At 46.7% G+C, this 26,738-nt stretch overlaps 1 protein-coding gene across 1 annotated transcript in view; it reads right to left on the bottom strand.

The window, feature by feature from the left end:
• The window catches only part of LOC118936316, a 48,083-nt gene extending 30,765 nt beyond the window's left edge, over positions 1–17,318 (bottom strand). The window contains exon 1 of the mRNA XM_036942069.1: positions 17,178–17,318. The gene's annotated coding sequence lies outside the window, so the exon portion shown is untranslated. The remainder of the gene's footprint in view (positions 1–17,177) is intronic.
• Between the last annotated feature and the right edge of the window lie 9,420 nt (positions 17,319–26,738).

Raw genomic sequence — 26,738 nt, 5'->3', positions numbered from 1 at the left:
AGAGGTGAGTTACTAGACTGGTCACCAATCAGACCTGTTAGAGGTGAGTTACTAGACTGGTCACCAATCAGACCTGTTAGAGGTGAGTTACTAGACTGGTCACCAATCAGACCTGTTAGAGGTGAGTTACTAGACTGGTCACCAATCAGACCTGTTAGAGGTGAGTTACTAGACTGGTCACCAATCAGACCTGTTAGAGGTGAGTTACTAGACTGGTCACCAATCAGACCTGTTAGAGGTGAGTTACTAGACTGGTCACCAATCAGACCTGTTAGAGGTGAGTTACTAGACTGGTCACCAATCAGACCTGTTAGAGGTGAGTTACTAGACTGGTCACCAATCAGACCTGTTAGAGGTGAGTTACTAGACTGGTCACCAATCAGACCTGTTAGAGGTGAGTTACTAGACTGGTCACCAATCAGACCTGTTAGAGGTGATAAAGGAGTTACTAGACTGGTCACCAATCAGACCTGTTAGAGGTGAGTTACTAGACTGGTCACCAATCAGACCTGTTAGAGGTGAGTTACTAGACTGGTCACCAATCAGACCTGTTAGAGGTGAGTTACTAGACTGGTCACCAATCAGACCTGTTAGAGGTGAGTTACTAGACTGGTCACCAATCAGACCTGTTAGAGGTGAGTTACTAGACTGGTCACCAATCAGACCTGTTAGAGGTGAGTTACTAGACTGGTCACCAATCAGACCTGTTAGAGGTGAGTTACTAGACTGGTCACCAATCAGACCTGTTAGAGGTGAGTTACTAGACTGTTCACCAATCAGACCTGTTAGAGGTGAGTTACTAGACTGGTCACCAATCAGACCTGTTAGAGGTGAGTTACTAGACTGTTCACCAATCAGACCTGTTAGAGGTGAGTTACTAGACTGGTCACCAATCAGACCTGTTAGAGGTGAGTTACTAGACTGGTCACCAATCAGACCTGTTAGAGGTGAGTTACTAGACTGGTCACCAATCAGACCTGTTAGAGGTGAGTTACTAGACTGGTCACCAATCAGACCTGTTAGAGGTGAGTTACTAGACTGGTCACCAATCAGACCTGTTAGAGGTGAGTTACTAGACTGGTCACCAATCAGACCTGTTAGAGGTGAGTTACTAGACTGGTCACCAATCAGACCTGTTAGAGGTGAGTTACTAGACTGGTCACCAATCAGACCTGTTAGAGGTGAGTTACTAGACTGGTCACCAATCAGACCTGTTAGAGGTGAGTTACTAGACTGGTCACCAATCAGACCTGTTAGAGGTGAGTTACTAGACTGGTCACCAATCAGACCTGTTAGAGGTGAGTTACTAGACTGGTCACCAATCAGACCTGTTAGAGGTGAGTTACTAGACTGGTCACCAATCAGACCTGTTAGAGGTGAGTTACTAGACTGGTCACCAATCAGACCTGTTAGAGGTGAGTTACTAGACTGGTCACCATTCAGACCTGTTAGAGGTGAGTTACTAGACTGGTCACCAATCAGACCTGTTAGAGGTGAGTTACTAGACTGGTCACCAATCAGACCTGTTAGAGGTGAGTTACTAGACTGGTCACCAATCAGACCTGTTAGAGGTGAGTTACTAGACTGGTCACCATTCAGACCTGTTAGAGGTGAGTTACTAGACTGGTCACCAATCAGACCTGTTAGAGGTGAGTTACTAGACTGGTCACCAATCAGACCTGTTAGAGGTGAGTTACTAGACTGTTCACCAATCAGACCTGTTAGAGGTGAGTTACTAGACTGGTCACCAATCAGACCTGTTAGAGGTGAGTTACTAGACTGGTCACCAATCAGACCTGTTAGAGGTGAGTTACTAGACTGGTCACCAATCAGACCTGTTAGAGGTGAGTTACTAGACTGGTCACCAATCAGACCTGTTAGAGGTGAGTTACTAGACTGGACACCAATCAGACCTGTTAGAGGTGATATAAAGGAGTTACTAGACTGGACACCAATCAGACCTGTTAGAGGTGAGTTACTAGACTGGACACCAATCAGACCTGTTAGAGGTGAGTTACTAGACTGGACACCAATCAGACCTGTTAGAGGTGAGTTACTAGACTGGACACCAATCAGACCTGTTAGAGGTGAGTTACTAGACTGGTCACCAGTCAGACCTGTTAGAGGTGGTAAAGGAGTTACTAGACTGGTCACCAATCAGACCTGTTAGAGGTGAGTTACTAGACTGGTCACCAATCAGACCTGTTAGAGGTGAGTTACTAGACTGGTCACCAATCAGACCTGTTAGAGGTGAGTTACTAGACTGGTCACCAATCAGACCTGTTAGAGGTGAGTTACTAGACTGGTCACCAATCAGACCTGTTAGAGGTGAGTTACTAGACTGGTCACCAATCAGACCTGTTAGAGGTGAGTTACTAGACTGGTAACCAATCACACCTGTTAGAGGTGAGTTACTAGACTGGTCACCAATCAGACCTGTTAGAGGTGAGTTACTAGACTGGTCACCAATCAGACCTGTTAGAGGTGAGTTACTAGACTGGTCACCAATCAGACCTGTTAGAGGTGAGTTACTAGACTGGTCACCAATCAGACCTGTTAGAGGTGAGTTACTAGACTGGTCACCAATCAGACCTGTTAGAGGTGAGTTACTAGACTGGTCACCAATCAGACCTGTTAGAGGTGATAAAGGAGTCACTAGACTGGTCACCAATCAGACCTGTTAGAGGTGAGTTACTAGACTGGACACCAATCAGACCTGTTAGAGGTGAGTTACTAGACTGGTCACCAATCAGACCTGTTAGAGGTGAGTTACTAGACTGGTCACCAATCAGACCTGTTAGAGGTGAGTTACTAGACTGGTCACCAATCAGACCTGTTAGAGGTGGTAAGGAGTTACTAGACTGGTCACCAATCAGACCTGTTAGAGGTGAGTTACTAGACTGGTCACCAATCAGACCTGTTAGAGGTGAGTTACTAGACTGGTCACCAATCAGACCTGTTAGAGGTGAGTTACTAGACTGGTCACCAATCAGACCTGTTAGAGGTGAGTTACTAGACTGGTCACCAATCAGACCTGTTAGAGGTGAGTTACTAGACTGGTCACCAATCAGACCTGTTAGAGGTGAGTTACTAGACTGGTCACCAATCAGACCTGTTAGAGGTGAGTTACTAGACTGGTCACCAATCAGACCTGTTAGAGGTGAGTTACTAGACTGGTCACCAATCAGACCTGTTAGAGGTGAGTTACTAGACTGGTCACCAATCAGACCTGTTAGAGGTGAGTTACTAGACTGGTCACCAATCAGACCTGTTAGAGGTGAGTTACTAGACTGGTCACCAATCAGACCTGTTAGAGGTGAGTTACTAGACTGGTCACCAATCAGACCTGTTAGAGGTGATAAAGGAGTCACTAGACTGGTCACCAATCAGACCTGTTAGAGGTGAGTTACTAGACTGGTCACCAATCAGACCTGTTAGAGGTGAGTTACTAGACTGGTCACCAATCAGACCTGTTAGAGGTGAGTCACTAGACTGGTCACCAATCAGACCTGTTAGAGGTGAGTTACTAGACTGGTCACCAATCAGACCTGTTAGAGGTGAGTAACTAGACTGGTCACCAGTCAGACCTGTTAGAGGTGAGTTACTAGACTGGTCACCAATCAGACCTGTTAGAGGTGAGTTACTAGACTGGTCACCAATCAGACCTGTTAGAGGTGAGTTACTAGACTGGTCACCAATCAGACCTGTTAGAGGTGAGTTACTAGACTGGTCACCAGTCAGACCTGTTAGAGGTGAGTTACTAGACTGGTCACCAATCAGACCTGTTAGAGGTGAGTTACTAGACTGGTCACCAATCAGACCTGTTAGAGGTGAGTTACTAGACTGGTCACCAATCAGACCTGTTAGAGGTGAGTTACTAGACTGGTCACCAATCAGACCTGTTAGAGGTGAGTTACTAGACTGGTCACCAATCAGACCTGTTAGAGGTGAGTTACTAGACTGGTCACCAATCAGACCTGTTAGAGGTGAGTTACTAGACTGGTCACCAATCAGACCTGTTAGAGGTGAGTTACTAGACTGGTCACCAATCAGACCTGTTAGAGGTGAGTTACTAGACTGGTCACCAATCAGACCTGTTAGAGGTGAGTTACTAGACTGGTCACCAATCAGACCTGTTAGAGGTGAGTTACTAGACTGGTCACCAATCAGACCTGTTAGAGGTGAGTTACTAGACTGGTCACCAATCAGACCTGTTAGAGGTGAGTTACTAGACTGGTCACCAATCAGACCTGTTAGAGGTGAGTTACTAGACTGGACACCAATCAGACCTGTTAGAGGTGAGTTACTAGACTGGTCACCAATCAGACCTGTTAGAGGTGAGTTACTAGACTGGTCACCAATCAGACCTGTTAGAGGTGAGTTACTAGACTGGTCACCAATCAGACCTGTTAGAGGTGAGTTACTAGACTGGTCACCAATCAGACCTGTTAGAGGTGAGTTACTAGACTGGTCACCAATCAGACCTGTTAGAGGTGAGTTACTAGACTGGTCACCAATCAGACCTGTTAGAGGTGAGTTACTAGACTGGTCACCAATCAGACCTGTTAGAGGTGAGTTACTAGACTGGTCACCAATCAGACCTGTTAGAGGTGAGTTACTAGACTGGTCACCAATCAGACCTGTTAGAGGTGAGTTACTAGACTGGTCACCAATCAGACCTGTTAGAGGTGAGTTACTAGACTGGTCACCAATCAGACCTGTTAGAGGTGAGTTACTAGACTGGTCACCAATCAGACCTGTTAGAGGTGAGTTACTAGACTGGTCACCAATCAGACCTGTTAGAGGTGAGTTACTAGACTGGTCACCAATCAGACCTGTTAGAGGTGAGTTACTAGACTGGTCACCAGTCAGACCTGTTAGAGGTGAGTTACTAGACTGGTCACCAATCAGACCTGTTAGAGGTGAGTTACTAGACTGGTCACCAATCAGACCTGTTAGAGGTGAGTTACTAGACTGGTCACCAATCAGACCTGTTAGAGGTGAGTTACTAGACTGGTCACCAATCAGACCTGTTAGAGGTGAGTTACTAGACTGGTCACCAATCAGACCTGTTAGAGGTGAGTTACTAGACTGGTCACCAATCAGACCTGTTAGAGGTGAGTTACTAGACTGGTCACCAATCAGACCTGTTAGAGGTGAGTTACTAGACTGGTCACCAATCAGACCTGTTAGAGGTAAGTTACTAGACTGGTCACCAATCAGACCTGTTAGAGGTGAGTTACTAGACTGGTCACCAATCAGACCTGTTAGAGGTGAGTTACTAGACTGGTCACCAATCAGACCTGTTAGAGGTGATAAAGGAGTTACTAGACTGGTCACCAATCAGACCTGTTAGAGGTGAGTTACTAGACTGGTCACCAATCAGACCTGTTAGAGGTGAGTTACTAGACTGGTCACCAATCAGACCTGTTAGAGGTGAGTTACTAGACTGGTCACCAATCAGACCTGTTAGAGGTGAGTTACTAGACTGGTCACCAATCAGACCTGTTAGAGGTGAGTTACTAGACTGGTCACCAATCAGACCTGTTAGAGGTGAGTTACTAGACTGTTCACCAATCAGACCTGTTAGAGGTGAGTTACTAGACTGGTCACCAATCAGACCTGTTAGAGGTGAGTTACTAGACTGTTCACCAATCAGACCTGTTAGAGGTGAGTTACTAGACTGGTCACCAATCAGACCTGTTAGAGGTGAGTTACTAGACTGGTCACCAATCAGACCTGTTAGAGGTGAGTTACTAGACTGGTCACCAATCAGACCTGTTAGAGGTGAGTTACTAGACTGGTCACCAATCAGACCTGTTAGAGGTGAGTTACTAGACTGGTCACCAATCAGACCTGTTAGAGGTGAGTTACTAGACTGGTCACCAATCAGACCTGTTAGAGGTGAGTTACTAGACTGGTCACCAATCAGACCTGTTAGAGGTGAGTTACTAGACTGGTCACCAATCAGACCTGTTAGAGGTGAGTTACTAGACTGGTCACCAATCAGACCTGTTAGAGGTGAGTTACTAGACTGGTCACCAATCAGACCTGTTAGAGGTGAGTTACTAGACTGGTCACCAATCAGACCTGTTAGAGGTGAGTTACTAGACTGGTCACCAATCAGACCTGTTAGAGGTGAGTTACTAGACTGGTCACCAATCAGACCTGTTAGAGGTGAGTTACTAGACTGGTCACCAATCAGACCTGTTAGAGGTGAGTTACTAGACTGGTCACCAATCAGACCTGTTAGAGGTGAGTTACTAGACTGGACACCAATCAGACCTGTTAGAGGTGATATAAAGGAGTTACTAGACTGGACACCAATCAGACCTGTTAGAGGTGAGTTACTAGACTGGACACCAATCAGACCTGTTAGAGGTGAGTTACTAGACTGGACACCAATCAGACCTGTTAGAGGTGAGTTACTAGACTGGACACCAATCAGACCTGTTAGAGGTGAGTTACTAGACTGGTCACCAATCAGACCTGTTAGAGGTGAGTTACTAGACTGGTCACCAATCAGACCTGTTAGAGGTGAGTTACTAGACTGGTCACCAATCAGACCTGTTAGAGGTGAGTTACTAGACTGGTCACCAATCAGACCTGTTAGAGGTGAGTTACTAGACTGGACACCAATCAGACCTGTTAGAGGTGAGTTACTAGACTGGTCACCAGTCAGACCTGTTAGAGGTGGTAAAGGAGTTACTAGACTGGTCACCAATCAGACCTGTTAGAGGTGAGTCACTAGACTGGTCACCAATCAGACCTGTTAGAGGTGAGTTACTAGACTGGTCACCAATCAGACCTGTTAGAGGTGAGTTACTAGACTGGTCACCAATCAGACCTGTTAGAGGTGAGTTACTAGACTGGTCACCAATCAGACCTGTTAGAGGTGAGTTACTAGACTGGTCACCAATCAGACCTGTTAGAGGTGAGTTACTAGACTGGTCACCAATCAGACCTGTTAGAGGTGAGTTACTAGACTGGTCACCAATCAGACCTGTTAGAGGTGAGTTACTAGACTGGTCACCAATCAGACCTGTTAGAGGTGAGTTACTAGACTGGTCACCAATCAGACCTGTTAGAGGTGAGTTACTAGACTGGTCACCAATCAGACCTGTTAGAGGTGAGTTACTAGACTGGTCACCAATCAGACCTGTTAGAGGTGAGTTACTAGACTGGTCACCAATCAGACCTGTTAGAGGTGAGTTACTAGACTGGTCACCAATCAGACCTGTTAGAGGTGAGTTACTAGACTGGTCACCAATCAGACCTGTTAGAGGTGAGTTACTAGACTGGTCACCAATCAGACCTGTTAGAGGTGAGTTACTAGACTGGTCACCAATCAGACCTGTTAGAGGTGAGTTACTAGACTGGTCACCAATCAGACCTGTTAGAGGTGAGTTACTAGACTGGTCACCAATCAGACCTGTTAGAGGTGAGTTACTAGACTGGTCACCAATCAGACCTGTTAGAGGTGAGTTACTAGACTGGTCACCAATCAGACCTGTTAGAGGTGAGTTACTAGACTGGACACCAATCAGACCTGTTAGAGGTGAGTTACTAGACTGGTCACCAATCAGACCTGTTAGAGGTGAGTTACTAGACTGGTCACCAATCAGACCTGTTAGAGGTGAGTTACTAGACTGGTCACCAATCAGACCTGTTAGAGGTGAGTTACTAGACTGGTCACCAATCAGACCTGTTAGAGGTGAGTTACTAGACTGGTCACCAATCAGACCTGTTAGAGGTGAGTTACTAGACTGGTCACCAGTCAGACCTGTTAGAGGTGAGTTACTAGACTGGTCACCAATCAGACCTGTTAGAGGTGAGTTACTAGACTGGTCACCAATCAGACCTGTTAGAGGTGAGTTACTAGACTGGTCACCAATCAGACCTGTTAGAGGTGAGTTACTAGACTGGTCACCAATCAGACCTGTTAGAGGTGAGTTACTAGACTGGTCACCAATCAGACCTGTTAGAGGTGAGTTACTAGACTGGTCACCAATCAGAACTGTTAGAGGTGGTAAAGGAGTTACTAGACTGGTCACCAGTCAGACCTGTTAGAGGTGATAAAGGAGTTACTAGACTGGTCACCAATCAGACCTGTTAGAGGTGATAAACAAGATCAAAATATATGATAATCTCAAAATGCAGACAGGTTGTGTGAACTGGGTCCAACTCCAAACTCTGTCCTGTACATGTTTGTAATACGTAAAGAGATTGTGTTCAGATCAGTACAAAAAGAGGTATGGAATAACCAAAGAGTTTAATGGATTCCTTCATTGTGTAAATGTCTTCAATAAGATCCTTGCTATAACCTGATTCTGAGGGTTGTTAAAACCTCTTGAGACTAGGCGGCAGTATTTTGATGTTTGGATGAAAAACGTGTCCAAAGTAAACTGCCTATTTCTCAGGCCCAGAAGCTAGAATATGCATATCATTGGCAGATTAGGATAGAAAACACTCTAAAGTTTCCAAAACTGTCAACATATTGTCTGTGAGTATAACAGAACTGATATTGCAGGCGAAAACCTGAGGAAAATCCAACCAGGAAGTGCTGTTATTCTGAAACGTCTCTTTTCCATTGCAAGCCTATTCTCCATTTAAAGGGACATCAACCAGATTCCTTTCCCTGTGGCTTCCACAAGGTGTGAACAGTCTTTAGACATAGTTTTAGACATAGTTTCAGGCTGGATTAACAAGAAACTAAACTGTGTTTTGGTATATTGCATTTGTGATTTCATGAAAATGTAATATTTTTAGTAATTTAATTTGAATTTGGCGCTGTGCAATACACCGGATGTTGACGAAAATGATCCCGCTGAAGGGATCGGTGCGCCAAGAGGTTTTAAGGGGAATGTGTGTTCTCAGAGTATTACACCACATAATACTGCCTGGATTACACCACATAATACTGCCTGGATTACACCAAATAATACTGCCTGGATTACACCACATAATACTGCCAGGATTACACCACATAATACTGCCTGGATTACACCACATGCTACTGCCTGGATTACACCACATAATACTGCCTGGATTACACCACATAATACTGCCTGGATTACACCACATAATACTGCCTGGATTACACCACATACTACTGCCTAGATTACACCACATAGCACTGCCTGGATTACACCACATAGTACTGCCTGGATTACACCACATAGTACTGCCTGGATTACACCACATAATACTGCCTGGATTACACCACATAGTACTGCCTAGATTACACCACATAATACTGCCTGGATTACACCAAATAATACTGCCTGGATTACACCACATACTACTGCCTAGATTACACCACATAGCACTGCCTGGAGTACACCAGATAGTACTGCCTGGATTACACCACATAATACTGCCTGGATTACACCACATAATACTGCCTGGATTACACCACATAGTACTGCCTGGATTACACCACATAGTACTGCCTGGATTACACCACATAACACAGGGAGGCTGTATCAACGTGATCTGATGTGTGTCGGCGTCTTCATACCTCTCTTAGTTTTTCTCCGTCTCTCTCCATCTCTTTCTCTTCTTCAGTCAGTCTGGAGGGCTGTTCCATCTGTGGCCACAAGGTGGAGTGAGAGGATCACGTAGAAACACATGCAGCACCAACCAGCGCCATTAAACCACACACATCTTTCAGATTAAATTAAGTGTTTATTCTGTGATTTTTCTCCATAGTTTCAAAAGTAAAAAATACACAGAAAATAGACAGTAAATTCTACTTAGCTTTGCAATATAAATGATTACTATATTCACATGACAGTTAAACCATAACATGCACTTCCCCCACCTCCATGGGGTTATATCATTACACAACATGGAATCAGGCTTGTCCTACAAAAAAGTTGACTAGTCAGTGGATGTGGCCCATGTGGGGTTCATATCCTCTAGTGAAGCCAGGGGCCAGCGCCCTGCTCCAACCTGCTACTACTGAATGAGGCATCAGAACATAGAACACTAGTGAGACCCAATGGCACCCTATCCACTATATAGTACACTACTTTGTATGGGCTCTGGTCAAAAGTAGTGCACTATATAGCAAATAGGGTGCCATTTTGGATTTGACAGACATGTGCTCCAGGCTATATAATCCAGGCTGCATCACATCCGGCTGTGATTGGGAGTCCCATAGGGCGGCGCACAATTGGCCCAGTGTCGTCCGGGTTTGGCCGGGGTAGGCCGCCATTGTAAAATAATAATTTGTTCTTAACTGACTTGCTTAGTTAAAGATCAGATTGACTCTAGATTTGGTATTTGTACTTGGTAGACTGGTAAATAGATATGGTGTATAGAGTTGGTATATAGACTCAATGAATTAGCCACTAAATAATTAGAGAATGATTACTTGTTGCATTCATTGTCGGCCACTAGATGAAATGCTCTTATGTAGTTGACTTGCAAATCCAATCAGCTTTCCACATTGATTTAATGTCCTCACATTTATGTTTTGGGTTGAAGTGAAGAGAAAACTACATTGATTACAACAAGGGGAGGGGAAAAATGTTAAAATACAAATTACAAAATAACATAAAGATCAATATTTGAAAAATAAACGACAAAATACTTGTATTTTCAAGTGTATTTAATTAAAATGCATGTATTTTGTATTTTAAAATACAGAAGTACATTAACCAGTAGCAGGCCCCAACAGCAACAACCCTCTCAGTAAAAGTAACAGAAACAGTTGACTTGCTATGAGTGTGATACAGGATGTTGTTGTTTATCTGCCTTTAGTTTAATGCACTGAAGTCACTCTGGATAAGAGTGTCTGATAAATGACTAAATGTATTAGTGAAAATTAACATACCATAATGAACTGCAATGTGCTGGGGCACTAAACTAAGAAGTTCCCCCCTTCAGGGTCCCCAGGACCAGGACACTGATCTACAGCTGCCAAACATAACCTCGTAAAACTGACCATCCTACCGATCCTCGACTTCGGCGATGTCATTTATAAAATAGCCTCCAACACTCTACTCAGCAAACTGGATGCAGTCTATCACAGTGTCATCCGTTTTGTCACCAAAGCCCCATATACCACCTACCACTGTGACCTGTATCCTGTCGTCACTGGCCTTCGTTACATATTCGTCGCCAGACCCACTGGCTCCAGGTCATCTATAAGTCTTTGCTAGGTAAAGCTCCGCCTTACCTCAGCTCACTGGTCACCATAACAACACCCACCCGTAGCACGTGATCCAGCAGGTATATCTCACTGGTCACCCCCAAAGCCAACACCCCCTTTGGCCGCCTTTCCTTCCAGTTCTCTGCTGCCAGTGACTGGAACGAATTGCAAAAATCGCTGAAGTTGGAGACTTATATAACTTACTAACTTTAAGCATCAGCTATCTGAGCAGCTAACCGATCGCTGCAGCTGTACACAACTCATCTGTAAGAAGCCCATCCAACTATCTACAGTGCCTTGCGAAAGTATTCGGCCCCCTTGAACTTTGCACTGTACCTCATCCTAATATTGTTTTTATTTACTTTTTGCTCTCTTGCACATCACCATCTGCTCATCTATCACTCCAGTGTTAATTTGCTAACTTGTAATTACTTTGCTACTGTGGCCTATTTATTGCTTTACCTCCTTACACCATTTGCACACACTGTATATAGACTTTTTCTATTATGTTATTGACTGTTATTGACTGTACATTTGTTTATATGTGTAACTCTGTGTTGTTGTTTGTGTTGCACTGCTTTTCTCTATCTTGGCTAGGTCGCAGTTGTAAATGAGAACTAGTTCTCAACTAGCCTACCTGGTTAAATAAAGGTGAATAAAAAATAAAAATAAAAAAAAATAAAAAAATATATATAACAGCATGGTACAGCAGCTTTCCCAGAAGCCTGGTGCAGCTCTGGGTGGAGCTCTGGATCCAACTTCTATATTCATTCTGGTATCTCTAGACTCCCTGGGGGCGGGGCTTGGGAATTCGATTTGGGCGGTACTAGAACACTGATCGATGTATCTCATTGGCTCGTAGGTAGAATAGCCCGCCTGTTCCAGGAAGTTCCTAAATGACATGTCCGCGAATGGATGGCCGCATATGATCATGAGCAACCCCCTGCTGATGCGATAGGTGTTGACCGGGTCGAAGCTCCTCAGGTCCTCGTGCTGGGTCACATAGACCCTATCCACTGTCATGTCTGGACGCATACTGATGATGAGGCGGTCCATGTTGCTGGTATCTATGTCACCAGTGTTGTACTTCCTGACATAATTAGGCATGGAATAAGCTGCTGTGAGGTGGAGGTTGCCCACCTCATAGAATGGGTAGCCATCATCAGGAAGCAGCCTCTTGCAGACGTTGTTTTCACACTCAAGTCTGTTGCGGAAGTGATGGAAACCAAAGTGTCCCTCTTCGGGGTCGTAATTTGCAAACATCTGGTTGTCGTTGTCAAAGACGATGTAATCGTTGGCAAACCAGAAAAGGAGCTTGAGTCCGTGCCTCGGCCAGGGACGACCAAAACCTGAACCTCTCAGCTCCTCCATATTGTTCAATGTTCGAACCATGGTACCCCTGGGGGGAGGGGGGGGGGGGGGGGGAGAGAGAGAGAGAGAGAGAGAGAGAGGGGGGGGGGGGGGGGATAGAGAGATAGGGATAGAGAGAGAGAGACAGAGAGAGAGAGCGAGGGAGAGAGAGAAACAGGAAACAGACAGCATTAAACAATACAGTTCATGATGATATAGTTAAGTTACCTCTGCTAAGAGGTCTGGACCTTTATGGCACAGGAATGTACTACTGTGGCTGTTCCCCAAATCTGGCAATACTGTTCCAGGCTTTGGATTTTACATTTATGTTTAGAGGTTGCAACCTAGGTTGCACGTAGGGCGCACCGATTGGTGTCACCTCATTAGTCAATATGTGTTACACCTGTGCTCGCTTGTCCATCTCATTAGTCGGAAGGTGTTTCACCTGCGCTGGCTCAGGTGATATTTAAGAGTGGCTGGCCCAGGTGATTTTTAAGAGCGGCTGGCCCAGGTGAAATTTAGGAGTGTCTGGCCCAGGTGATATTTAAGAGTGGCTGGCTCAGGTGATATTTAAGAGTGGAAGGCCCAGGTGATATTTAAGAGTGGCTGGCCCAGGTGATATTTAAGAGTGTCTGGCCCAGTGCTCCAGTTGTCTTAATAGATGTGGAGGGTTAACACCTTCAGTTGTCTAGGTAGATGTGGAGGGTTAACTCCTCTAGTTGTCTTGGTAGATGTGCAGGGTTAACTCATCATGTTGCCTTAATAGATGTGGAGGGTTAACTCCTCTAGTTGTCTTGGTAGATGTGCAGGGTTAACTCATCATGTTGCCTTAATAGATGTGGAGGGTTAACTCATCTCGTTGCCTTTATAGATGTGGAGGGTTAACTTCTCTAGTTGTCTTGACATATGTGGAGGGTTAACTCCTCTAGTTGTCTTGATAGATGTGGAGGGTTAACTTCTTTAGTTGTCTTGATAGATGTGGAGGGTTAACTCCTCTAGTTGTCTTGACATCTGTGGAGGGTTAACTCCTCTAGTTGTCTTGATAGATGGAGGGTTAACTCCTCTAGTTGTCTTGACATATGTGGAGGGTTAACTCCTCTAGTTGTCTTGATAGATGTGGAGGGTTAACTCCTTTAGTTGTCTTGAGAGATGTGGAGGGTTAACTCCTCTAGTTGTCTTGACATATGTGGAGGGTTAACTCCTCTAGTTGTCTTGACATATGTGGAGGGTTAACTCCTCTAGTTGTCTTGACATATGTGGAGGGTTAACTCCTCTAGTTGTCTTGAGAGATGTGTAGGGTTAACTCCTCTAGTTGTCTTCATAGATGTGGAGGGTTAACTCCTCTAGTTGTCTTGAGAGATGTGGAGGGTTAACTCCTCTAGTTGTCTTGACATATGTGGAGGGTTAACTCCTCTAGTTGTCTTGACATATGTGGAGGGTTAACTCCTCTAGTTGTCTTGATAGATGTGGAGGGTTACCTCCTTTAGTTGTCTTGGTAGATGTGGAGGGTTAACTCCTTTAGTTGTCTTGAGAGATATGGAGGGTTAACTCCTTTAGTTGTCTCTCCCTATTTTCATTTCTAGACAAACATTCCTTTATCTGATCTTCCCTGTTTTTGTTTTTCTCCACTTTGTGGTTTACTTCCTGTCTTGAAGTTTGGTGTGTGTGTTTCTTTTGTTTACCTCTTCTTGTTGAATTTAGTGGGTCTCATGGTGGATGTCTTTTAGGCTCCAGTTGTTGTTGCTAGTCACACCCCCATGAGTGTCTTTCAGAACCCCTCCTAAAACCCCACCCGTTTCATTCTGGTTGTGGTCAGTGACTCTTTGTTAGTTTCTGTTTCAGTGGCATTTTTGGTTTTCTTGCTGTGGAACGTGACAATAGAACATCAAATAGAAAGGAGGACCAAGGCACTCTTCATATCATTAATTAAAATGCCTTTATTAGTATGGCCTGTTCAATAGTTACACACTTTTAAAAATCAGACGAGATCAAATCGTATTGTTGCTGTGGAACGTGTCATTTGGGATAAAGCCTGGATGATTCATGTGTTAAATAAAACAATACACTCTATGTGAGTCCCAAATGCCACCCTATTCCCTATATAGTGCCCTTCTTTTGAACAGGACCCAATGGGGAATAGGGTGTCATTTGGGACCACGCCTGGATGAGTCAAGTGTTAGTTTGAAATAAAATCTCCTGAAGGATCCAGGAACATGAAACTTAAAGGGAAATAAAATATTTAACTACATGACAATGAATGCAAGGTTTAAATAGTTACCAAACAGTATACCTGTTAAAGTTATAAGTGAACCGTCATAAACAGAAGGTAAAATCTGTCTCTCTTACCGTACCATGTTTAAATGCAGAAAAAAATAGCTGATATATATTCAACCACAATCTGTCAGGCTTCTAGTAAACTTATTAAAATATAATACATTTTGATAGTAATGCTTTATTATTCTGGATTCATTTAATATAAAAAAAAATAATATACATTTTCACTGAATGAACAAAACATTAGGAACACCTGCTCTTTCCATGACACAGACTGACCAGGTGAAAGATATGATCCCTTATTGATGTCACTTGTTAAATCCACTTCAATCAGTGTAGATGAAGGGGAGGAGACCTGGTTAAAGAAGGATTTTTAAGCCTTGAGACATTGTGTCTGTGTTGCCATTCAGAGGGTGAATGGGCAAGACAACATATTGAAGTGCCTTTGAACGAGGTATGGTATTACGTGCCTGGCGCACCGGTTTTTAGTGTTTCAAGAACTGCAATGCTGCTGATTTTTCATACTCAACAGTTTCCTGTTGGTATCAAGAATGGTCCACCACCCAAAGGACATCCAGCCAACTGGACACAACTGTGGAAAGCATTGGAGTCAACATGGCCCAGCATCCCTGTGGAACGCTTTCAACACCTTGTAGAGTCAACATGGGCCAGCATCCCTGTGGAACGCTTTCAACACCTTGTAGAGTCAACATGGGCCAGCATCCCTGTGGAACGCTTTCAACACCTTGTAGAGTCAACATGGGCCAGCATCCCTGTGGAACGCTTTCAACATCTTGTAGAGTCAACATGGGCCAGCATCCCTGTGGAACGCTTTCAACACCTTGTAGAGTCAACATGGGGCCAGCATCCCTGTGGAACGCTTTCAACACCTTGTAGAGTCAACATGGGCCAGCATCCCTGTGGAACGCTTTCAACACCTTGTAGAGTCAACATGGGCCAGCATCCCTGTGGAACGCTTTCAACACCTTGTAGAGTCAACATGGGCCAGCATCCCTGTGGAACGCTTTCAACACCTTGTAGAGTCAACATGGGCCAGCATCCCTGTGGAACGCTTTCAACACCTTGTAGAGTCAACATGGGGCCAGCATCCCTGTGGAACGCTTTCAACACCTTGTAGAGTCAACATGGGGCCAGCATCCCTGTGGAACACTTTCAACACCTTGTAGAGTCAACATGGGCCAGCATCCCTGTGGAACGCTTTCAACACCTTGTAGAGTCAACATGGGCCAGCATCCCTGTGGAACGCTTTCAACACCTTGTAGAGTCAACATGGGGCCAGCATCCCTGTGGAACGCTTTCAACACCTTGTAGAGTAAACATGGGCCAGCATCCCTGTGGAACGCTTTCAACACCTTGTAGAGTCAACATGGGGCCAGCATCCCTGTGGAACGCTTTCAACACCTTGAGTCCGTGCCCTGATGAATTGTGGCTGTTCTGAGGGCAAAATGGGGTGCAACTCTATATTAGGAATGTGTTCCTAATGGTTTGTACACTCAGTGTAAAAATAGATATAATTGATTTTGAATCATGTCCTTAGCTAGTTAGATTATAACTGTTGTTGTATCTGAACATAAACAATAAACTCAAGACTGGAGAGCAGACCTAGATGATCTCAAACTAGATCAGACCTAGATGATCTCAAACTAGATCAGACCTAGATGATCTCAAACTAGATCAGACCTAGATGAACTCATATTAGATCAGATCTAGATGAACTCAGATTAGAGCAGACCTAGATGAACTCAGATTAGATCAGACCTAGATGAACTCAAACTAGAGCAGACCTAGATTAATTCAAACTAGAACAGACCTAGATGAACCCAGATTGAAGCAGACCTAGATGATCTCAAACTAGATCAGACCTAGATGATCTCAGATTAGTTCAGACCTAGATGATCTCAGATTAGAGCAGACCTAGATGATCTCAGATTAGAGCAGACCTAGATGAACTCAAACTAGATCAGACCTAGATTAACTCAAACTAGAGCAGACCTAGAGGAACTCAGATTAGATTAGACCTAGATTAACTCAGATTAGATCAGACCTAGATGAACTCAGATTAGATCAGACCTAAATTAACTAAATTAGAGCAGACCTAGATGAACCCAGATTGAAGCAGACCTAGATGATCTCATACTAGATCAGACCTAGATGATCTCAGATTAGATCAGACCTAGATGATCTCAGATTAGAGCAGACCTAGATGAACTCAGATTAGAGCAGACCTAGATGAACTCAGATCAGATCAAATAAAGTATCAAGTTGTTAATTGTGAGCTAGATTCGGGCATATTCCTTCCTAGAGAGCAAACCTACAAAAATATACAACACAGAGTAGATCACAAAAAAGCACATCATAAATGTTTTTTCTATACCTGGTGTTTATATTAAATGTAATCTCTTGTTCTCTGGTGCTCGGTGTCCCTGTAGATCTGTATGAGGCCGTGTGAGAAGTTGATTGGATGATCTGCAAGCTTTGCTGTGTGTGTGTGTGTGTGTGTGTGTGTGTGTGTGTGTGTGTGGTGTCATAACTGGGGGCAGGACTCACCATGAAGATCTCAGGAAATGAAACTGAAAGTAATCAGTCTTGGCCTGGGCTGTGTTACATAACACAAATGTCCCTACTTTGAGCTTCCTCCAGTCACAAAGCGTCTCTGAATCAGTGTTATGATCTAGGATCAGTTCTAATCCTTATAATCATCATGAGAGAGATTACAAAGACAGGGGGACCTGATCCTAGACCAGCAGTAGTCTGAGACGCTTTTAGAACACGGGACCAGATGTTTGAGCTCCAGCCAAGAGCTACAACCCTTTTTCCTTTTAGGGACTGGTGAGCTATGGTTTCTCTTCCTTGGGGAACTGCTTACATTCAAACTAACATTGCATTAGCGTCAGTGCATTAGCGCCAGTCACTGCATTAGCGTCAGTCACTGCATTAGCGTCAGTCACTGCATTAGCGTCAGTGCATTAACGTCAGTCACTGCATTAGCGTCAGTGCATTAGCGTCAGTGCATTAGCGTCAGTCACTGCATTAGCGTCAGTGCATTAGCGTCAGTGCATTAGCGTCAGTCACTGCATTAGCGTCAGTCACTGCATTAGCGTCAGTGCATTAGCGTCAGTCACTGCATTAGCATTAGTGCATTAGCGTCAGTGCATTAGCGTCAGTCACTGCATTAGCGTCAGTGCATTAGCGTCAGTCAGCGCATTAGCGTCAGTCAGTGCATTAGCGTCAGTCACTGCATTAGCGTCAGTCACTGCATTAGAGTCAGTCACTGCATTAGCGTCAGTCACTGCATTAGCGTCAGTGCATTAGCGTCAGTGCATTAGCGTCAGTCAGTGCATTAGCGTGCGTCAGTGCATTAGCGTCAGTCAATGCATTAGCGTCAGTCACTGCATTAGCGTCAGTCAGTGCATTAGCGTCAGTCAGTGGCGGCCTGTTATTCAGGGCCTGTTATGAGCCCCGCCTTTTTTTATTGCCTGTTTTGCATGTTACTTTGGCATTAATACGTGTCAAATGTCAGTTTGCAAACAGTGTAAAAAATATATATTTATAAAAAAAACAGTATTGAGTTAATAAAGTTGCAAGCAAACATGGTCTCTTTATTGCCTTCTTGAAAAAGGCAGCTTCAAAATGCAGGTGTTTCAGCTCAGTGCGGTGTGGTGGGGGGCCAGCCAGTGGGAAATACAGAGCATAGGGGTTGGTAATCTTCTCTAGTTGCGCCGTGATTGGCTCAAAGTTCTGTCACTCATGGGGACACCATGTCATCGCAAAATCTACGAGGAGAGCTCAAAAAATTCAAGCCCCTTAGAATTCATTACATGAATGAACTCCTCTAGTTGTCACCCCATTAGAAGTGGCCGTCCAATAAGGCTCACGGTGATTTGGCCACAGATCAAATTACGTCAAATCACGTTATATCTACAGTGGCTTTGATTGGACTGATCATGTCAACATCATACCTTTCTAAATCTTAGCTAGCAGTCATCATCATGAATCAAGTTCACAATCTACTGACAAATCTTTTTCAACCCAAGAAATTATGAAGAGAAATTATAGATAAAAACATATTGGTGCTCATCGTCCATTGGACACAAACATTACACATCAAGTTGGAAATCGCAAATTCAACAACGAGTGGTTTGGAAGGAATCAGCGGCTAACTGCAGCATTGCAAAGCAATCCCTAACGTGCCATTCAGTGGAGAGAGTGTGTGATCAAAGTCTGGGTTTAAGGGTCTCTTTTCCCAGCTTAAAAGGATAAACATTCAACATTGGCCATGCTGTCAGAACTCAGAACTGGGAAAAATCAGACTTTAATGAGTTCAGGACAACTGGGAACGCAAGGAAAAAAACGAGCTCCGACTGGGATAATACGTTTTGAATGGTCATCCAACTCGGTCCCTTTCCACCTCATAACTTAGTTAACTATTTACCCATCTTCATTTTGACTACTGTTCTGACTTGGTGGTGCACATGTAGCCTATAGCCAGTTTAAGAAAAATGTCATCATCAAATACTATAAGAGATTTCATTGTAGGCTTATATGCCCCCTTTATTTATCCTATGGTTCTGACTTGGTGTACAGGGAGAACACTATAAGAACGGCCCATGTTCGGAATTCTTTTGCTGTACATTTCAAAAGTGCTGAACAAATCGTTATATTGACTACGTCCGTCCTAGTTGGGTCATTAATGTCTTAATCGCAATTACGAACAGCCTCTTATCTGCTTATCGTCCCCTTATGCCATAGTTTGTACATCTCAATTGTCAGTAGAAACCACATTTGTTTAAGCAAGTCAGCCATATCAGCTATGTTTTTTTAAAGGCAGTAAATGAGGCTGAATGAACAGTTTCGCTGCCAGACAAGACTCCGCTGATAGCCAGGTGTAGCAGTGGTAAGGTGTTGGGACTCTGCTGATAGCCAGGTGTAGCAGTGGTAAGGTGTTGGTACTCCGCTGATAGCCGGGTATACCAGTGGTAAGGTGTTGGGACTCTGCTGATAGCCAGGTGTAGCAGTGGTAAGATGTCGGGACTCTGCTGATAGCCAGGTGTACCAGTGGTAAGGTGTTGGGACTCTGCTGATAGCCAGGTGTAGCAGTGGTAAGATGTTGGGACTCTGCTGATAGCCAGGTGTAGCAGTGGTAAGGTGTTGGGACTCTGCTGATAACCAGGTGTAGTAGTGGTAAGGTGTCGGGACTCTGCTGATAGACAGGTGTAGCAGTGGTAAGGTGTTGGGACTCTGCTGATAGCCAGGTGTACCAGTGGTAAGGTGTTGGGACTCTGCTGATAGCCAGGTGTAGCAGTGGTAAGGTGTTGGGACTCTGCTGATAGCCAGGTGTAGCAGTGGTAAGGTGTTGGGACTCTGCTGATAGCCAGGTGTAGCAGTGGTAAGGTGTTGGGACTCTGCTGATAGCCAGGTGTAGCAGTGGTAAGGTGTTGGGACTCTGCTGATAGCCAGGTGTAGCAGTGGTAAGGTGTTGGTACTCTGCTGATAACCAGGTGTAGCAGTGGTAAGGTGTTAGGACTCTGCTGATAGCCGGGTGTAGCAGTGGTAAGGTGTTGGGACTCTGCTGATAGCCAGGTGTAGCAGTGGTAAGGTGTTGGGACTCTGCTGATAACCAGGTGTAGCAGTGGTAAGGTGTTGGGACTCTGCTGATAGCCAGGTGTAGCAGTGGTAAGGTGTTGGTACTCTGCTGATAACCAGGTGTAGCAGTGGTAAGGTGTTGGGACTCTGCTGATAGCCAGGTGTAGCAGTGGTAAGGTGTTGGGACTCTGCTGATAGCCAGGTGTAGCAGTGGTAAGGTGTTGGGACTCTGCTGATAGCCAGGTGTAGCAGTGGTAAGGTGTTGGGACTCTGCTGATAGCCAGGTGTAGCAGTGGTAAGGTGTTGGGACTCTGCTGATAGCCAGGTGTAGCAGTGGTAAGGTGTTGGTACTCTGCTGATAGCCAGGTGTAGCAGTGGTAAGGTGTTGGGACTCTGCTGATAGCCAGGTGTACCAGTGGTAAGGTGTTGGGACTCTGCTGATAGCCGGGTGTAGCAGTGGTAAGGTGTTGGGACTCTGCTGATAGCCAGGTGTAGCAGTGGTAAGGTGTTGGGACTCTGCTGATAGCCAGGTGTAGCAGTGGTAAGGTGTTGGGAGTCTGCTGATAGCCGGGTGTAGCAGTGGTAAGGTGTCGGGACTCTGCTGATAGCCGGGTGTAGCAGTGGTAAGGTGTTGGGACTCTGCTGATAGCCGGGTGTAGCAGTGGTAAGGTGTTGGGACTCTGCTGATAGCCGGGTGTAGTAGTGGTAAGGTGTTGGGACTGCTGATAGCCGGGTGTAGTAGTGGTAAGGTGTTGGGACTCTGCTGATAGCCAGGTGTAGCAGTGGTAAGGTGTTGGGACTCTGCTGATAGCCAGGTGTAGCAGTGGTAAGGTGTTGGGACTCTGCTGATAGCCAGGTGTAGCAGTGGTAAGGTGTTGGGACTCTGCTGATAGCCAGGTGTAGCAGTGGTAAGGTGTTGGGACTCTGCTGATAGCCAGGTGTAGCAGTGGTAAGGTGTTGGGACTCTGCTGATAGCCAGGTGTAGCAGTGGTAAGGTGTTGGTACTCTGCTGATAGCCAGGTGTAGCAGTGGTAAGGTGTTGGGACTCTGCTGATAGCCAGGTGTACCAGTGGTAAGGTGTTGGGACTCTGCTGATAGCCGGGTGTAGCAGTGGTAAGGTGTTGGGACTCTGCTGATAGCCAGGTGTAGCAGTGGTAAGGTGTTGGGACTCTGCTGATAGCCAGGTGTAGCAGTGGTAAGGTGTTGGGAGTCTGCTGATAGCCGGGTGTAGCAGTGGTAAGGTGTCGGGACTCTGCTGATAGCCGGGTGTAGCAGTGGTAAGGTGTTGGGACTCTGCTGATAGCCGGGTGTAGCAGTGGTAAGGTGTTGGGACTCTGCTGATAGCCGGGTGTAGTAGTGGTAAGGTGTTGGGACTGCTGATAGCCGGGTGTAGTAGTGGTAAGGTGTCGGGACTCTGCTGATAGCCAGGTGTACCAGTGGTAAGGTGTTGGGACTCTGCTGATAGCCAGGTGTAGCAGTGGTAAGATGTTGGGACTCTGCTGATAGCCAGGTGTAGCAGTGGTAAGGTGTTGGGACTCTGCTGATAACCAGGTGTAGTAGTGGTAAGGTGTCGGGACTCTGCTGATAGACAGGTGTAGCAGTGGTAAGGTGTTGGGACTCTGCTGATAGCCAGGTGTACCAGTGGTAAGGTGTTGGGACTCTGCTGATAGCCAGGTGTAGCAGTGGTAAGGTGTTGGGACTCTGCTGATAGCCAGGTGTAGCAGTGGTAAGGTGTTGGGACTCTGCTGATAGCCAGGTGTAGCAGTGGTAAGGTGTTGGGACTCTGCTGATAGCCAGGTGTAGCAGTGGTAAGGTGTTGGGACTCTGCTGATAGCCAGGTGTAGCAGTGGTAAGGTGTTGGTACTCTGCTGATAACCAGGTGTAGCAGTGGTAAGGTGTTAGGACTCTGCTGATAGCCGGGTGTAGCAGTGGTAAGGTGTTGGGACTCTGCTGATAGCCAGGTGTAGCAGTGGTAAGGTGTTGGGACTCTGCTGATAACCAGGTGTAGCAGTGGTAAGGTGTTGGGACTCTGCTGATAGCCAGGTGTAGCAGTGGTAAGGTGTTGGTACTCTGCTGATAACCAGGTGTAGCAGTGGTAAGGTGTTGGGACTCTGCTGATAGCCAGGTGTAGCAGTGGTAAGGTGTTGGGACTCTGCTGATAGCCAGGTGTAGCAGTGGTAAGGTGTTGGGACTCTGCTGATAGCCAGGTGTAGCAGTGGTAAGGTGTTGGGACTCTGCTGATAGCCAGGTGTAGCAGTGGTAAGGTGTTGGGACTCTGCTGATAGCCAGGTGTAGCAGTGGTAAGGTGTTGGTACTCTGCTGATAGCCAGGTGTAGCAGTGGTAAGGTGTTGGGACTCTGCTGATAGCCAGGTGTACCAGTGGTAAGGTGTTGGGACTCTGCTGATAGCCGGGTGTAGCAGTGGTAAGGTGTTGGGACTCTGCTGATAGCCAGGTGTAGCAGTGGTAAGGTGTTGGGACTCTGCTGATAGCCAGGTGTAGCAGTGGTAAGGTGTTGGGAGTCTGCTGATAGCCGGGTGTAGCAGTGGTAAGGTGTCGGGACTCTGCTGATAGCCGGGTGTAGCAGTGGTAAGGTGTTGGGACTCTGCTGATAGCCGGGTGTAGCAGTGGTAAGGTGTTGGGACTCTGCTGATAGCCGGGTGTAGTAGTGGTAAGGTGTTGGGACTGCTGATAGCCGGGTGTAGTAGTGGTAAGGTGTTGGGACTCTGCTGATAGCCAGGTGTAGCAGTGGTAAGGTGTTGGGACTCTGCTGATAGCCAGGTGTAGCAGTGGTAAGGTGTTGGGACTCTGCTGATAGCCAGGTGTAGCAGTGGTAAGGTGTTGGGACTCTGCTGATAGCCAGGTGTAGCAGTGGTAAGGTGTTGGGACTCTGCTGATAGCCAGGTGTAGCAGTGGTAAGGTGTTGGGACTCTGCTGATAGCCAGGTGTAGCAGTGGTAAGGTGTTGGTACTCTGCTGATAGCCAGGTGTAGCAGTGGTAAGGTGTTGGGACTCTGCTGATAGCCAGGTGTACCAGTGGTAAGGTGTTGGGACTCTGCTGATAGCCGGGTGTAGCAGTGGTAAGGTGTTGGGACTCTGCTGATAGCCAGGTGTAGCAGTGGTAAGGTGTTGGGACTCTGCTGATAGCCAGGTGTAGCAGTGGTAAGGTGTTGGGAGTCTGCTGATAGCCGGGTGTAGCAGTGGTAAGGTGTCGGGACTCTGCTGATAGCCGGGTGTAGCAGTGGTAAGGTGTTGGGACTCTGCTGATAGCCGGGTGTAGCAGTGGTAAGGTGTTGGGACTCTGCTGATAGCCGGGTGTAGTAGTGGTAAGGTGTTGGGACTGCTGATAGCCGGGTGTAGTAGTGGTAAGGTGTTGGGACTCTGCTGATAGCCAGGTGTAGCAGTGGTAAGGTGTTGGGACTCTGCTGATAGCCAGGTGTAGCAGTGGTAAGGTGTTGGGACTCTGCTGATAGCCAGGTGTAGCAGTGGTAAGGTGTTGGGACTCTGCTGATAGCCAGGTGTAGCAGTGGTAAGGTGTTGGGACTCTGCTGATAGCCAGGTGTAGCAGTGGTAAGGTGTTGGGAGTCTGCTGATAGCCGGGTGTAGCAGTGGTAAGGTGTCGGGACTCTGCTGATAGCCGGGTGTAGCAGTGGTAAGGTGTTGGGACTCTGCTGATAGCCAGGTGTAGCAGTGGTAAGGTGTTGGGACTCTGCTGATAGCCAGGTGTAGCAGTGGTAAGGTGTTGGGACTCTGCTGATAGCCAGGTGTAGCAGTGGTAAGGTGTTGGGAGTCTGCTGATAGCCGGGTGTAGCAGTGGTAAGGTGTCGGGACTCTGCTGATAGCCGGGTGTAGCAGTGGTAAGGTGTTGGGACTCTGCTGATAGCCAGGTGTAGCAGTGGTAAGGTGTTGGGACTCTGCTGATAACCAGGTGTACCAGTGGTAAGGTGTTGGGACTCTGCTGATAGCCAGGTGTAGCAGTGGTAAGGTGTTGGGACTCTGCGATTAGCCGGGTGTAGTAGTGGTAAGGTGTTGGGACTCTGCTGATAGCCGGGTGTAGCAGTGGTAAGGTGTTGGGACTCTGCTGATAGCCAGGTGTAGCAGTGGTAAGGTGTTGGGACTCTGCTGATAGCCAGGTGTAGCAGTGGTAAGGTGTTGGGACTCTGCTGATAGCCAGGTGTAGCAGTGGTAAGGTGTTGGGAGTCTGCTGATAGCCGGGTGTAGCAGTGGTAAGGTGTCGGGACTCTGCTGATAGCCGGGTGTAGCAGTGGTAAGGTGTTGGGACTCTGCTGATAGCCAGGTGTAGCAGTGGTAAGGTGTTGGGACTCTGCTGATAGCCAGGTGTAGCAGTGGTAAGGTGTTGGTACTCTGCTGATAACCAGGTGTAGCAGTGGTAAGGTGTTGGGACTCTGCTGATAGCCAGGTGTAGCAGTGGTAAGGTGTTGGGACTCTGCTGATAGCCAGGTGTAGCAGTGGTAAGGTGTTGGGACTCTGCTGATAGCCAGGTGTAGCAGTGGTAAGGTGTTGGGACTCTGCTGATAGCCAGGTGTAGCAGTGGTAAGGTGTTGGGACTCTGCTGATAGCCAGGTGTAGCAGTGGTAAGGTGTTGGGACTCTGCTGATAGCCAGGTGTAGCAGTGGTAAGGTGTTGGGAGTCTGCTGATAGCCGGGTGTAGCAGTGGTAAGGTGTCGGGACTCTGCTGATAGCCGGGTGTAGCAGTGGTAAGGTGTTGGGACTCTGCTGATAGCCAGGTGTAGCAGTGGTAAGGTGTTGGGACTCTGCTGATAGCCAGGTGTAGCAGTGGTAAGGTGTTGGTACTCTGCTGATAACCAGGTGTAGCAGTGGTAAGGTGTTGGGACTCTGCTGATAGCCAGGTGTAGCAGTGGTAAGGTGTTGGGACTCTGCTGATAGCCAGGTGTAGCAGTGGTAAGGTGTTGGGACTCTGCTGATAGCCAGGTGTAGCAGTGGTAAGGTGTTGGGACTCTGCTGATAGCCAGGTGTAGCAGTGGTAAGGTGTTGGGACTCTGCTGATAGCCAGGTGTAGCAGTGGTAAGGTGTTGGGACTCTGCTGATAGCCAGGTGTAGCAGTGGTAAGGTGTTGGGAGTCTGCTGATAGCCGGGTGTAGCAGTGGTAAGGTGTCGGGACTCTGCTGATAGCCGGGTGTAGCAGTGGTAAGGTGTTGGGACTCTGCTGATAGCCAGGTGTAGCAGTGGTAAGGTGTTGGGACTCTGCTGATAGCCAGGTGTAGCAGTGGTAAGGTGTTGGGACTCTGCTGATAGCCAGGTGTAGCAGTGGTAAGGTGTTGGGAGTCTGCTGATAGCCGGGTGTAGCAGTGGTAAGGTGTCGGGACTCTGCTGATAGCCGGGTGTAGCAGTGGTAAGGTGTTGGGACTCTGCTGATAGCCAGGTGTAGCAGTGGTAAGGTGTTGGGACTCTGCTGATATCCAGGTGTACCAGTGGTAAGGTGTTGGGACTCTGCTGATAGCCAGGTGTAGCAGTGGTAAGGTGTTGGGACTCTGCTGATAGCCGGGTGTAGTAGTGGTAAGGTGTTGGGACTCTGCTGATAGCCGGGTGTAGCAGTGGTAAGGTGTTGGGACTCTGCTGATAGCCAGGTGTAGCAGTGGTAAGGTGTTGGGACTCTGCTGATAGCCAGGTGTAGCAGTGGTAAGGTGTTGGGACTCTGCTGATAGCCAGGTGTAGCAGTGGTAAGGTGTTGGGAGTCTGCTGATAGCCGGGTGTAGCAGTGGTAAGGTGTCGGGACTCTGCTGATAGCCGGGTGTAGCAGTGGTAAGGTGTTGGGACTCTGCTGATAGCCAGGTGTAGCAGTGGTAAGGTGTTGGGACTCTGCTGATAGCCAGGTGTAGCAGTGGTAAGGTGTTGGGACTCTGCTGATAGCCAGGTGTAGCAGTGGTAAGGTGTTGGGAGTCTGCTGATAGCCGGGTGTAGCAGTGGTAAGGTGTCGGGACTCTGCTGATAGCCGGGTGTAGCAGTGGTAAGGTGTTGGGACTCTGCTGATAGCCAGGTGTAGCAGTGGTAAGGTGTTGGGACTCTGCTGATATCCAGGTGTACCAGTGGTAAGGTGTTGGGACTCTGCTGATAGCCAGGTGTAGCAGTGGTAAGGTGTTGGGACTCTGCTGATAGCCGGGTGTAGTAGTGGTAAGGTGTTGGGACTCTGCTGATAGCCGGGTGTAGCAGTGGTAAGGTGTTGGTACTCTGCTGATAGCCAGGTGTAGCAGTGGTAAGGTGTTGGGACTCTGCTGATAGCCAGGTGTACCAGTGGTAAGGTGTTGGGACTCTGCTGATAGCCAGGTGTAGCAGTGGTAAGGTGTCGGGACTCCGCTGATAGCCGGGTATACCA

Source organism: Oncorhynchus mykiss, chromosome 13 (assembly GCF_013265735.2).
Source record: "Oncorhynchus mykiss isolate Arlee chromosome 13, USDA_OmykA_1.1, whole genome shotgun sequence".
Classification (NCBI taxonomy): Eukaryota; Metazoa; Chordata; class Actinopteri; order Salmoniformes; family Salmonidae; genus Oncorhynchus; species Oncorhynchus mykiss.
This window is presented reverse-complemented; position numbering and strand designations above follow the sequence as displayed.